Source organism: Aegilops tauschii, unplaced genomic scaffold, assembly GCF_002575655.3.
Source record: "Aegilops tauschii subsp. strangulata cultivar AL8/78 unplaced genomic scaffold, Aet v6.0 ptg000656l_obj, whole genome shotgun sequence".
In the NCBI taxonomy this organism is placed as follows: domain Eukaryota; kingdom Viridiplantae; phylum Streptophyta; class Magnoliopsida; order Poales; family Poaceae; genus Aegilops; species Aegilops tauschii.
In genome coordinates, this window is record NW_027332891.1 from 16912 (window position 1) to 30549 (window position 13638).

General features: G+C 37.0%; 1 non-coding gene across 1 annotated transcript; it reads left to right on the forward strand.

Annotated features, from left to right (window-relative positions):
- The first annotated feature begins 10901 nt into the window (after positions 1-10901).
- TRNAC-GCA (transfer RNA cysteine (anticodon GCA)) lies at positions 10902-10972 on the forward strand. The gene has a single exon. It is a non-coding gene; the product is annotated as a tRNA-Cys (tRNA).
- Positions 10973-13638: the final 2666 nt, after the last annotated feature.

Below are 13638 nucleotides of genomic sequence, written 5' to 3' on the forward strand. Positions count from 1 at the left end.
AATGCGACCTCGTAGGGCAGCTTTTGCTAAAACTCGAGCAGTTTCTTGAAAACTTGCTTCAGATATGAAACTTTGGGTATTTAGGGAAGCCCTTGTTATTCCCAATAAGATTGCCCGATAATAGATCGATTCATCCAAAGCTCGTCCTGCTCGTTCCGCTCGCAATAGTCCGATTAATTCCCCAGGCGAAAAAACATTAGACATTCCATCTTCGGAAACCCGCACTTTTGATGTTACTTGGCGTATAATAATCTCTATATGTCTATTATGGATCTGTACCCCTTGGGATCGATAAACCTTTTGGATTTTATTAACCAAAGAGATACGACTTTGGGCTATGGTTAGCTCAGCTCCAATCAAGAATCCCCAAGGGACCCCAAGAATTCTTGGTATACGCTCATTCCAATCCTCAATTCTCCTTTCGAGATTCGGGGATAATGAATCAATTGAACGCGCTTCAAAGATTTGTTCCACTTTTGGAAGACCTTGCGTTATGTCACTAGATCTCGATTTTTCATATATAAACGTAACTAACCTATCTCCCTTGTAAAGGATTTCTCCATAATGACCATTAACAGTTGCTCCTGTAGTGGCCAAATAAGGTTTAGCTGCTCTTATAACAAAGGAATTCATATTTACAATGAAAATTTGACCGGATTTTTTTATGTGCGATTTAAATAGACATACATTTTCACAAATAAATTGTCCAAGGTGAATTATTGCCAATGTCTCTTCCCAAGAATCATGATGGACAAAGTGACAATTCAAAAGGAATGGATCCAACATTATGTTACTATCGAAATTAGAAATCCTTTTATTTTCATCTATTAAAGAGTATTTAAGTTCTTGAAGTACTTGGAAGGTTTGTTTTAAATTGTCAACGAACAAATATTTTTTTAACAGGATTTTATTATGCGTTAGTAAATAGTAAGATGAAGAAAAATGCGATATACTAGCTACAATAGCGCCTAAGGGCCCAAAAATTTCTCGAATAGGAATTCTAGGATTCCATTCTTTTATCGCATTGGGATGTTTTGAATTCTTGAATAAACCAATTCGAGAACAGTTGGATGCCGACAAAATCATCAAAGAGTGGTATTCTTTATTTCGATTCAACAAAGTGCCAATAGCTTCTGGATGTTGGCTAAGTGATTCAATCTTCGCCTTGGAATAAAAAGAATTGATATTGGCGCGATCTAACCTATTATGGGGAATCGGTCCTGCACTTGTCCTACCATACCTTTTTCGTGTATACGAAATAGTGGACTTGACTAACTCAATTCTTAGGAAATCGCGAATAAGATCATTTGCTCTTACCTCAACAAGGGAAGCACCAGCCTTTTCTTTTCTCTTCTTGTTCCCAATTCACTACTAAGCAAGTTCTAACAAATTGACTATTTGTGTGATAAATTCTTTGAGTTAACTTGCTATTTTCATGAGAAATAAAATTGACAAGTCGAATTTGGAGATTATTTTCTTCTTGCAAGAGATCCTGCGGGAAAAGTGTTGCTAAATTTCTTCCTTCGTCCATTTCATATGCCACTGTAGGGCGAACGGAAACAAAATACTTTTCCTTGCTCTTGAGAATTTTTTTCCGTTGAACATAGACCCAATTTTTCCTTTTTTTTGATTCCTTAGAATCTTTTTTTTGTCTTTCTGGCGGTATCAAACAGCCACCTAATATCTTATCCGCCTCTTCAGGAAAATGAATATCTCCGGAAAATATTTTGAGTTCCGTATGGCTTTTTTTTCTCTTCACTCGGACCAGTCCCGCCTAGTCGACTTCTTGTATTTTTTGTGAGTTGTGTATCCACTCCAATAATACTATTGTCAAGTATCTTTAGGGATGAAGATCTCGGCAAGATATGAAGTTCTTGAAGAATGAAAAAAAACCGATCTACTTCTTTTTGGTATTTTAGACTAAATTCTTTTGTTCCTCGATGCTCAATCAAACCCTCTTTTTTTAAGATGGAATCTTCCTCTGGGCTCTCGTATTCGTCCTCTGAATCTTCTTCTGAGTCTTCCTCTAAAGTACCATATTTTTCCTCTGCGCTTTCCCCGGGGCTGCCATATTCGTCTTCTGAGTCTTCCTCTAGAGTTCCATATTCGTCCTCTTGGGTCCTATATTTGCTCTCTGGGCTCCCATATTCCTCTTCTGAGTCTTTCTCTAAAGTCCTATATTCGTTCTCTGGGTTCCCATATTCGTTTTCTGGGCTCCCATATTCGTCTTCTAGGGTTTCATATTCGTATTCGTCTTCTAGGATTCCATATTTAGATTCTTCTAGGGTTTCATATTCATATTCGTCCTCTCGGGTCCTGTATTCGTCTTCTAGGGTCTCATATTCCTCTTCTGAGTCTTCCGCTCGAGTCCTATATTCTTCTTCTAGGGTCCTATATCTAAATTTAACAATTCCTGAACCCTTTTTATCTTTTCTGTATCGGGGATCGTCAAAATAAGCAAAAATAGTATTTCTACGTAAAACACCCATAAGGGGGATTTCAATCGAAATCCCAAAACAGGATATTAGTTCTTTCTCTTGTTCTTGATGATATTGTAATGGAATGACGAACCTATTTCTTCGCTTTTTCGCCAACAAATCTGAATTATCTTGAAAAATAGAAGGATAGATAAAATTCCAATGGCCATTGGACATGATTCGATCCGACGTTGAATAATCAAGAATTTCCCTATCTTTTTTACCATAAGTATTCATTTGATCTTGATCCTTGTGGAGTGAAAAAGACGCTATACTGGATCTGCACATACTTACTGACAATATCCATAAATGGCTTGTTTTTGGTAATCGGCGAAGATTACCATATTGATATTCGGGCGCATGGTAAACATCAGTACTCCAGTGCATTTCGCCGTCTGATTCAGAATAAATATGCTTTTGTACCCTTTCTTTAAAATGTAAAGTGGACGTTCCGGCACGAATCTCCGCAATTACTTGTTCGGATTTTACATATTGATCATTTTGCACTAGAATCAAGCTTTTTGAGGGAATATTCACACTATATAGAATATCTTGACTCTGAATAGTTACATGCAAGTCTATATAACATAGAAAAGCAGGCTGCCCATGACGGGTACGTGTGGGGTGAACCAAATTCTCATTGAATTTTATTTTTCCATTCGAAGGGGATCGTACAAGGTCGGCAGTACCCCCTGTGAATACTCCGCCAGTATGAAAAGTTCTTAATGTTAGTTGAGTCCCTGGCTCCCCAATTGATTGACCCGCAATAATACCTACGGCTTCTCCCAATTCGACCAGATCACTATGAGTAGGACTCCGGCCATAGCATAATTGACAGATCCAAGAAGTGCTTCGGCAAGTAAAGGGGGTTCTAATATATATTGGTTGTGCTCGAAATGGTTGTGCTCGAAAGGCAGTTATGAATCGATTGACTAATCCAATTCCAATATCTTGATTTCGCGCGGCAATGCATCGTGAACCGATATATATATCGTCTGCTAATACACGACCAATTAGTGTTTGGACAAAAAGTTTTTCCGTCATCCCATTTTGAGGACTTACAGAAATACCTCGGATAGTACCACAATCTCTTCTACGCACAATAATATGTTGAACTACTTCAACAAGTCTACGTGTAAGATATCCAGCATCTGCTGTTCGCACAGCAGTATCTACAACCCCTTTGCGGGCTCCATAGCAGGAAATTATATATTCTGTCAAAGAAAGTCCCTCGCGTAAATTGCTTTGAATAGGTAAATCAATCATTTGTCCTTGAGGGTCCGACATTAATCCTCTCATACCTACTAATTGGTGTACTTGAGATGCATTTCCTCTGGCTCCTGAAAAAGACATTAGATAGACTGGATTAGAAGGATCCGTTATCCGAAAATTTGAATTCATTTCTTGTTTCAAATATTCACTTGTCGCATACCATATCTCAACAGATTGGCGTAATTTTTCTACCGCGTGTACAGCCCCATAATAATAGTGTTTCTCCAAAAGAAAACTCTGTTGTTCCGCGTCTTGGACTAACCATCCCTTAGAGGGTATTGTTAAAAGATCCTCGATTCCTAACGAAATCGATGTAGTAGTGGCTTGATGGAAGCCCAGAGTCTTTAGTTGATCCAGTATATGGGATGTATATCCCATTCCAAAATGATCTATTAATCTGCTAATAAGTCGTTTCATACCAGTTCCGTCTATCTCTTTATTATGAAAGACCAGATTGGCCCGTTCCGCCATACATAAGTACCCCCTTTTCGGCTGAGTAGGATTCGACAATTGCTGAGTAGGATTCGACAATGGGCCTGAGTCAGTGATTCGAAAATTTAATTAACTTGCCTCAATCTCAATCTGGATTCGCGTGGCAAATAATGATGATACTAGGGAAATCGGAATGCCCCCCGAAAGGGGAGGGGCATCGCCGAATCTAACTTTCTTTCTTGTTTAGGTAGTGTATGAATAGGCCTGACTAAATCCTTGTATGGCTTCCTCTATTTCTCTATAAAAAGAAATATGACCAAGAGTGGTTCGAATGTATATCGAACGAATTTCTTTTTTTCTATTTCCCATTATTAGATAGTGGGCATAAATCTCATGATAAGTCCCCAAAGATTCATATTGAACTTCAATCGGAACTTCTCTTGACCCAATGACGCGTTGATCCAGGTTCCATCGTAGCCACAAGGGACTATCTAAACTGATTAGTTTTTGTCTATAAGCTCCCAGTGCATCATAAGAACTAGAAAAATGGGGTTCTTTATCTTTCCTATATTTAGAATTATTATTATTATTGTAATTTACTTTTAGATTTGGGTAGTTTCTGCAACTATTATATCTATTTGCACAAATACCTCGACGCTTTCCAATCGTTAATACATAAAGCCCGATAAGCATGTCTTGGGTTGGTACGCAAATAGGATCCCCAATAGCGGGAGATAAGAGATTCATATGAGAAAACATAAGTAAACGGGCTTCTGCCTGAGCTTCCAAGGATAAAGGTAGATGAACAGCCATTTGATCTCCATCAAAGTCCGCATTGAAACCCTTACACACTAATGGGTGTAAAGAAATAGTACGCCCCTCTACTAAAGTGGGTTGAAAGGCCTGTATGCCTAATCTATGCAGGGTAGGTGCTCTATTTAACAGTACAGGATGTCCCCGCATAACTTCTTGAAGTATTTCCCATACAATGGGTTCTTTTTCCCAAATTTTCCTTTTAGCAATCCTTACATTAGAAGTGGCGCGTTTCGTGATTAAATCGCGAATTACAAATAGCTGAAAAAGCTTTATTGCTATCTCTAGAGGTAATCCACATTGATGTAATGAAAGCGAAGGACCCACAACAATGACAGAACGCCCCGAGTAATCGACCCGTTTCCCAAGCAGAGTCTCGCGAAACCTTCCCTCTTTACCTTCAATTACATCTGAAAGTGATTTGTATACTTTATTGTGACCATCCCTCGTCGGTTGCCCGCGGGACCCACTATCAAGAAGTGTATCCACGGCTTCTTGTACCAATTTTTCCTGGCACATTACTAAATCTGCTGGCGCTAATTCACTTCTTTTTAATAGATAGGCAAGATTGTTGTTCCGACGGATAACTCTCTTATAAAGTTCATTAATGTCTGAAGTCACTACTTTATCTCCAGACCTATAAACAATAGGTCTCAATTCGGGAGGAAGAACCGGTAATAAGCACAAAACCATCCATTCTGGTTCTACATTTGTTTGAATAAAATGTTTCGCCAATTGCATGCGTCTAATCAAAAAAACTTTTCTTATTCGTCTTTTTCTATCTTCCCACTCATCTCCACTATACCCCTCGTCTTCTAATTCCTTCCATTCGACCAAAGAATTCTCTATAATAATTCGCAAATCCAAATCTGCTAATTGTTCTCTAATAGCACCTGCTCCTGTCGCAATTTCCCGATTTCGAAATGTTGCAAAGCCTGGGGTAGAAAAAAAGGGAGAAATGCTGTGGTTACAGGATGCAATTTCCTCTTCGAATAAACCTCGTAATCGTAAAAAAGTGGGTTTTTTAGTGCTGGGCCTAGCAAAAGAGAAATCGCCGTATACTAGGCCCTCCAACTTCTTAAGAGGTTTATCTAAAAGATTCGCGATATAACTAGGAAGACCTTTCAAATACCACACATGAGTCACGGGACATGCGAGTTTGATGTATCCCATTTGATATCTTCGTATCCGAGAATCCACAAATTCTACCCCGCATTTTTGGCAAAATCTTTCGTCTTCGTTTTCAGCTCCGCTCGCTCGAGAATTGCCACAAGCGCAAATCCCGCTTTTTATGGGTCCAAAGATTCTTTCGCAAAACAATCCATCTTTTTCTGGTTTATCGGTTTTATAATGAAAAGTAGAGGGCCTTGTGACTTCGCCAACGACTTCTCCATTAGGTAGGTTTTTGTTAGCCCAAGCCTTTATTTGTTGAGGGGAAACGAGTCCAATTTGAAGTTGTTGATGTTTATATTGGTCAATCATAAAATAGAAATAAGAAAAGAATTTATATTTATTCCGATCAAACTTCCTCCCTATTAACCTGGAAGTTCTTTTCAGATACAAGGAAATGATTCAGTTCTAGAGCCAAAGATCGTAGTTCTCGAACGAGCACTCGAAAAGATTCTGGAGGATCCTCATGATTAGGTATTCTTTTTCCCCAGATCGTAGCATTAAGTATTTCTTGGCGAGCTATAAGATGGTCAGATTTATAAGTAAGTATCTCTTGTAAAATATGAGCAACACCAAATCCTTCTAAAGCCCAAACTTCCATTTCTCCTACTCGTTGTCCCCCTTGCTTGGCTCTTCCTCTAACCGGTTGTTGTGTAACAAGTGAGTAGGGCCCAGTAGAACGCCCATGAATTTTCTCATCAACTTGATGAATTAATTTTAAGATATAGGACTTCCCTATTAGAACAGGTTGCTCAAAGGGGTCGCCTGTTCTTCCATCAAATATTCTGCTTTTTCCCGGGTACTCGGGTTCAAATACCCATGGGTTTTTTGTTTCTTTACTGGCTTCATATAATTCTGAAAACACAAGTTTTCTTGAAGCCTCTTGCTCATATCTCTCATCAAAGGGTGCTATTCTATAATGTTTCTTTAGCAGATCCCCCGCTAATCCGAGCGAGCTTTCAAATATTTGTCCCACATTCATTCGGGAGGGTACTCCTAAGGGATTGAAGACCATATCAACGGGTGTTCCATCTTGCAAATAGGGCATATCTTGCCTAGGCAAAATTTTGGAAATGATCCCTTTATTCCCATGTCTTCCGGCTACTTTATCCCCAACTTTGATTTCACGTTTCTGTAAAATATATACACGAACCATTATGTCGAGCGGGTCCCTTTGGATCCATTTCACATCGATAACGCGCCCTCTTCCACCTATAGGTAATTTCAGAGAAGTTTCTTTTGAAGTGGAAACCTCAAGGCCAAATATGGCCCGTAATAATCCAGCTTCCGCGATATAAGATGATTCGCTCGCTATCTGAGGCGTTAATTTACCTACTAAAATATCACCAGTTTCTACCCAGGATCCCAACCTAACAACTCCATTTCTGTCCAAATTGCGGAGTAAATGTTCTTCTAGATGTGGTATTTCTTTAGTGATTTTTTCAGCGGAGCCCTGGCTTGTCGTATCCGTCTGAATTTCATATTTCCGGATGTGAAAAGAGGTATAAATATCTTCATATACCAAACGTTCGCTAATTAGTACTGCGTCTTCAAAATTGTAACCTTCCCATGGCATATAAGCTACTAATACGTTTTTTCCTAAAGCAAGTTCGCCCCCAACTGTAGCAGCTCCTTCTGCTAAAATTTGTCCTTTTTTAATGGATTTACCCCGTGGAACCCGGGGTTTTTGGTGCATACAAGTATTTTTGTTAGAGCGACGGTGGTTAACTAAAGGAATACTTATAGTCTTCCCACTACTTGATAAAAGTATCTTATGACTATCAGTAGAAATGATCTTTCCCTCGCGTTCGGCTATAATGGAAACCCTCGAATCTAGAGCTGTTTGGCGTTCCAATCCAGTTCCAACAATGCATTTCTCGGACCGAGAAAGCGGAACTGCTTGGCGCTGCATATTAGAACTCATTAAAGCCCGATTCGCATCATTGTGCTCAATAAAAGGAATGAGAGAACCCCCAATAGAAAAATATTGGAAAGGAAAAATACTTCTAACATGAATCTGTTCCCATGCAATAGTCAAGAATTCTTGACGGTATCTAGCCGGAACAACCTGTTCTTCCTGAATACCTTGATTCAAGGACAAAGAATTTCCTGCTGCTATCATATAATATTCATCTCTATTTGGTGATAGATAAACCACCTGTCTCTCTTTTTTTTCTTTTGCTTTCTCAGCAGATATTTCATAAAACGGACTCTCTATGGATCCCCACAAGTGATCAATTCTCGCATGAATTGCTAAGGATCCAGTAAGTCCAACATTGATTCCTTCAGACGTGTCAATTGGACAAATACGCCCATAGTGACTCGGATGAATATCTCGGCTCCGAAAACTTGCGGTTCTCCCCGTCAACCCTCCAGGACCTAAACAACTCACTTTTCGCCCATGAACAGTTTGTGTCAATGGATTCGTTTGATCAAAAACTTGAGATAACGGGTATGTGCCAAAAAAGGTCTCATAAGTAGTTATTAATAAAATTGAAGTTGAAGTTGGAGTTACCAAAGTTTGGGGAGTCGGTTTCGATTGACGTATGAATACTCTACGAATAGTTTTTTGAACTGCATGTTGTAAACGACCAAGAGCCAATCCGAATTGATCTTGTAACAGATCTGCAACCGAACGAATACGTTTATTTTTCAAGTGATTCATATCGTCATCGTCAAGTATACCCGTTCCAAATTTCATTCCAATCAAATGATCCGTAGCGGCCAATACATCTCGTGGTAACAAGAATGTATTGTTCTGAGGTATATCAAGATTAAGTCTCCGATTCATATTTCGTCGACCAATCCTTCCTAATTCACATTTTTGTTGAAAAAATTTCTTTTGTAATTCCTCGCATAAGGACTCCGAAAATACCAGGTCCCCACCTACACAAGCAAATTGTTGATAAAACTCCAAAATAGCTTTTTCTTTTGACTCAATCCTCTTCTTCTCCTTAGCATTCGGGAAAGACAAGAAAATTTCAGGGTAGGAAACATTATCTAGAATTTCTCTTAGATTCGAACCCATAGCTGATGATAGAACTAGAATAGAATCTTTTGTTTTCTACTCACGCGAGCCCATATCCTTTCTTTTTTATCAATTGCTAATTCCGATCTCCCCCCCCAATCTGATATTATAGTGCCAGTGTAGATAGAAATTCCCTTATGATCTAATTCCGAGCGGTAGTAAATACCAGGACTTAGCAATATTTGATTGATCACAATTCGGTATATTCCATTTATAATAAAGGTTCCTAAGGAATTCATTATAGGAATGTTTCCGATAGAAATGGTTTGCTTTTGCACATCGAAACCAAAAATTAATCTCGCAGATACATATAATTCGGAAGAATAGGTGAGTGATTCATACACAGCATCTCTTTCTTTTATCGAGGGTTCTAGCAATTGATATCCTTTCGCAAATAATTGAAATGCAATTTCGTGATCTGGATCTTTAATTGTTGGAAACTTGTCAAGTTCTTCTGCTAAGGCTTGATTAATGAACCTACAAAATCCCTCGAATTGGATCTGACTAAATCCGGGTATTGTGGACATTCCCTCGTTTCCATTCCGGAGCATCTTAATCTTAAGTTTCCTGTTTATCAAAGAAAAATTCCATTATCAGCTCACTCTTCATCAATCCCTCTGGATCGATCTAGCAATCATGGAATCTATATTCTGTTTACTGAATCACATGAAATTCTAGGGAACTCCACATACGTATTTCATATATGTATTTCATACATATGAATAGAGACCATTTGGACGAAAGTTCGAGTTTGCCAGGGGTACAAATGAAATGAAAATGAATTGATAAAACATTCCTAAAAAAAAAAATTCTGCCACTTATACTTTATGTTATGATATTCTAATCAGATTGGATGGCAAAGATTTCTCATTTTATCTCCTTTCTATGAATGTAATAAAGCCGTAATATAATATACTAGAAAGTTTGACTTTACTTCGATTTAGAATAGCGTGCTTACTTTAATTTCTCAAAATAATTTGAGGGTTCTTTTTTATTTCGGATCGGAGTAGTATAATTACTAGAAAATTCAGTATTTCATTGTGGAATTCTAAAATCAAGTAAGTCCCTTTTTTAAGTACATGCCAATCTAGTTATCCACCTCTCCCCATATCCATGCTTTTCTTTTATCGTAATTTCACTTGGGTAGGCCAAGATAGTAAGGTTATACTCTATATCAGAGCAAATTTCCTTTTTTTATTCAAGATATTTAATTTAATACTTTTAAAAATTAAAGCATGATTCTCCATAGAGATATGTACATAAAGGGGATCTTTGGATAATAATGCTGTTCGGACCTAAAGTTTACCTATACACGGATTAAGCATAAAGTCATACTATTTTATTATGCCATTGAAGGGGGGGGAGATAATACCGATTTAAGAGTAGTTCACTACTGCAATAAAAAAAAGAGAATTCTAGTTAACGGTTCCAATTTATTCTGAATTTTGCAGCCTGTGAATAGAAATCCACTTTTTCTTCTTTTTCATCTCAATAGAAAGAAATGGGAAGTTTTATTGTGTTAACAATGTATGTTTTAAGATAGAATCTATCGAGGAGAATAATAGAAACTGGATCAAAAAAAGCAGGAATAGATTTTTTGAAAAAGATTGGAAAAAAGTAAGTAGAATTATATTCAAAATAAAAGGGGCTTTTCGTAAGAAAACGTGGATGAATACTTGCTGTTTTCTAGATTTTTGATCGGATTTTTTGGCGGCATGGCCAAGCGGTAAGGCAGGGGACTGCAAATCCTTTATCCCCAGTTCAAATCTGGGTGCCGCCTGATCAATAAAATACTTAGGTTTTTTTTATAGTGCTGATCGAATTCGATCAATTTTTACTTCGCATAAGTTCGGGCAAGAGAGTAACTGGGCCTGCCGATACTGGGTTTAGAGAAACCATACCATAGTTCTATCCTCAAACTAGGGTTAGGGTTTGTTTTGACGGTAGTGGCCAAAATGGTTATCAATAGGGGTGAGGTAGTGTTTCCTTATTCTTTTATTATATGAATTTGAATTGGTTCTTAATTGAGATTCGATTTGATAATTTTAAAATACGAGGATAAGATGTCAGAAATCTTGGTATCCAAAGAAAGGTCCCTAAGGGGCATTCTTTTTTTTTTTCAATCTAAGATTCAAGAAGGGACTCCACGAAAGAATATCAAGACTTACTAATTATTATACATTTTTTTATCGTACATCTTATGTTACCTACATACACTAAAGTAAGGACTACTTAATTTTAATTCTAACGAGAATCAGATTAAATAGGTCGATCAAAAATCAATTTAGGAGTTGTGTTATGGATAAAATCTCTTCCTCTTCATTCTTTCATAGAATGATACAAAGCAAGGCTGCAGGGTTTAGGTCAAAAATAAACATTAGGTAAGGTAGGTATCCAATAAATATTTATCTATCGTTAATTTTATGGTATATTCGGGCGTCCTTTGCTTAAAAAAAAAAAAAGAGTAACAAAAGGAATAAAAAATCTTCCTATTCCCGCTTCTTCTATTCAGGACATCATTCCCGTACTCTTTCTTTTTTAAGGAAAAAAGGGCTATAGTATCGTATTTTTAATGCTCTCTAATTCTACCAGAATTCCTATAAGAATTTGTTAGGAGTAAATTCCTTGAACTGATTGATCCATGGCCTTAGGGCGGAATCCCTTTTTGACTCTGTACCCTTGATTCCACTATGATTATTGATCAATAGTAGAATAGAATAATCCCTTCATAGAAATAGGAGACATAATTTAGATGGATATAGTAAGTCTCGCTTGGGCTGCTTTAATGGTAGTCTTTACATTTTCTCTTTCACTAGTAGTATGGGGAAGGAGTGGACTCTAGGGATACTACTAATTGATTAAGTAATCAAATTGTTGTATCAATTCTTTTCATTAATGGATCATTTTGCATTAATCATTTTGTCAAACGTTATTCTTTAATCTTTTTCTTTAGTTTTGTTTCACTCCTGTAAGAAACTCTTGTATTGTAAGTTGTAATGTAAGAAAGAGCCATTATACCAATTCATAATTTCTACTAGAAATGACGAATGGTTAAAAAAAGTTCTATACATAAGAAAATTCGACTTTCTTCCACGGAACTATTCACGGCATATCACACATTTTCCATTTCCTTTTACTTTTTACTATAGTCTATTCTTAATATTATTTTTCTTTCCTTCCATGGATTCTTTGGTCAAGAATTGTCTTAGATTTTTTTATTTTGACCTGATTGAAATTAAGTGGATGCAATGAAAAAAGAAATTGAATTAGACTACTTAACTATTTCAATCTACTAATCTATTCTATGTAGATTCAAAGATAATATAATAGAAAGAATCTAAAGTGTCGTAGAAAAAACTATATGTAGTTCTTTCTACCACACTTTAAGATTCCAACCAGATCCTTTCATTTAAGACTTGGATTTTTTTTATTTAATCCCTTTTTAATTTCTTCAATGATTAATTGGAATTCCAATTAATTATTTTGGCTGACTGTTTTTACATAAATAATAAGTAAAAAAGAAGTAGGAACTAGAATGAACAGTGCAGTAGCAATAAATGCGAGAATATTGACTTCCATAACCTCTTTATTTTTTATTTTCACAATAACTCGGGATGTAATCCCATGGAGAGGAAAAAGGGGTATCTTGTAAATTCAAGGGTAGGGCTTGCATTCTGATAATACTGAATCAATTCAATATTATGAATATCGGATCTATCAAATCAATTCATGGATGAGAGTTATATTTCACGGATGAGAGTTATATAGTATAACATAGGAAGATCCTCTATCCACACTAAGACCAAAATGGGTTTTTTGATTGGATTAGGAATTCCCTCTTTTTTAATCCTTTTCTACTTTTTCTTTTCTATATCTCTAACCCACGAGCTTTCTTAATCTTCTACTTTCTTAATCTTATACAATTTCCCTTCCTTTTTCTTATAGTTATACATACAATTATGTATGTATTATATGACCAACTTTCTATGGGTCACATAGACATCCAAATAAGCAGTAGAAGTGAGATGGGGAAAAGAGGTCTGAAATAAAAAGGGAATACGATTTATGTATGGATTCCGGTAAAATACCGGTACTCTATTCCATAAGAGTGGAATAGGAAATTAAGATGAGGATGGTATCATCATAAAGAAAGATAGAGTAATATAATATCCTAAATTCTACTAATCCACATATCGTATGTGTGTCTTTCTTTATCTTTATCGATCGGGAGTAGTGAAAAAAAATTCCTATATGCCTTCCCTCCCTCTTTAATGAGGGATGCAAAATAAAAAAGTGAAGTAAGGGTGCCCTGTGGGTATTTGATCTTGCTCCCTGCCCCTTTTTTTCATGGAAAAAGGAAATATCAATTTCTCCATTCATTGAACCCTAGTTCGGGACTGACGGGGCTCGAACCCGCAGCTTCCGCCTTGACAGGGCGGTGCTCTG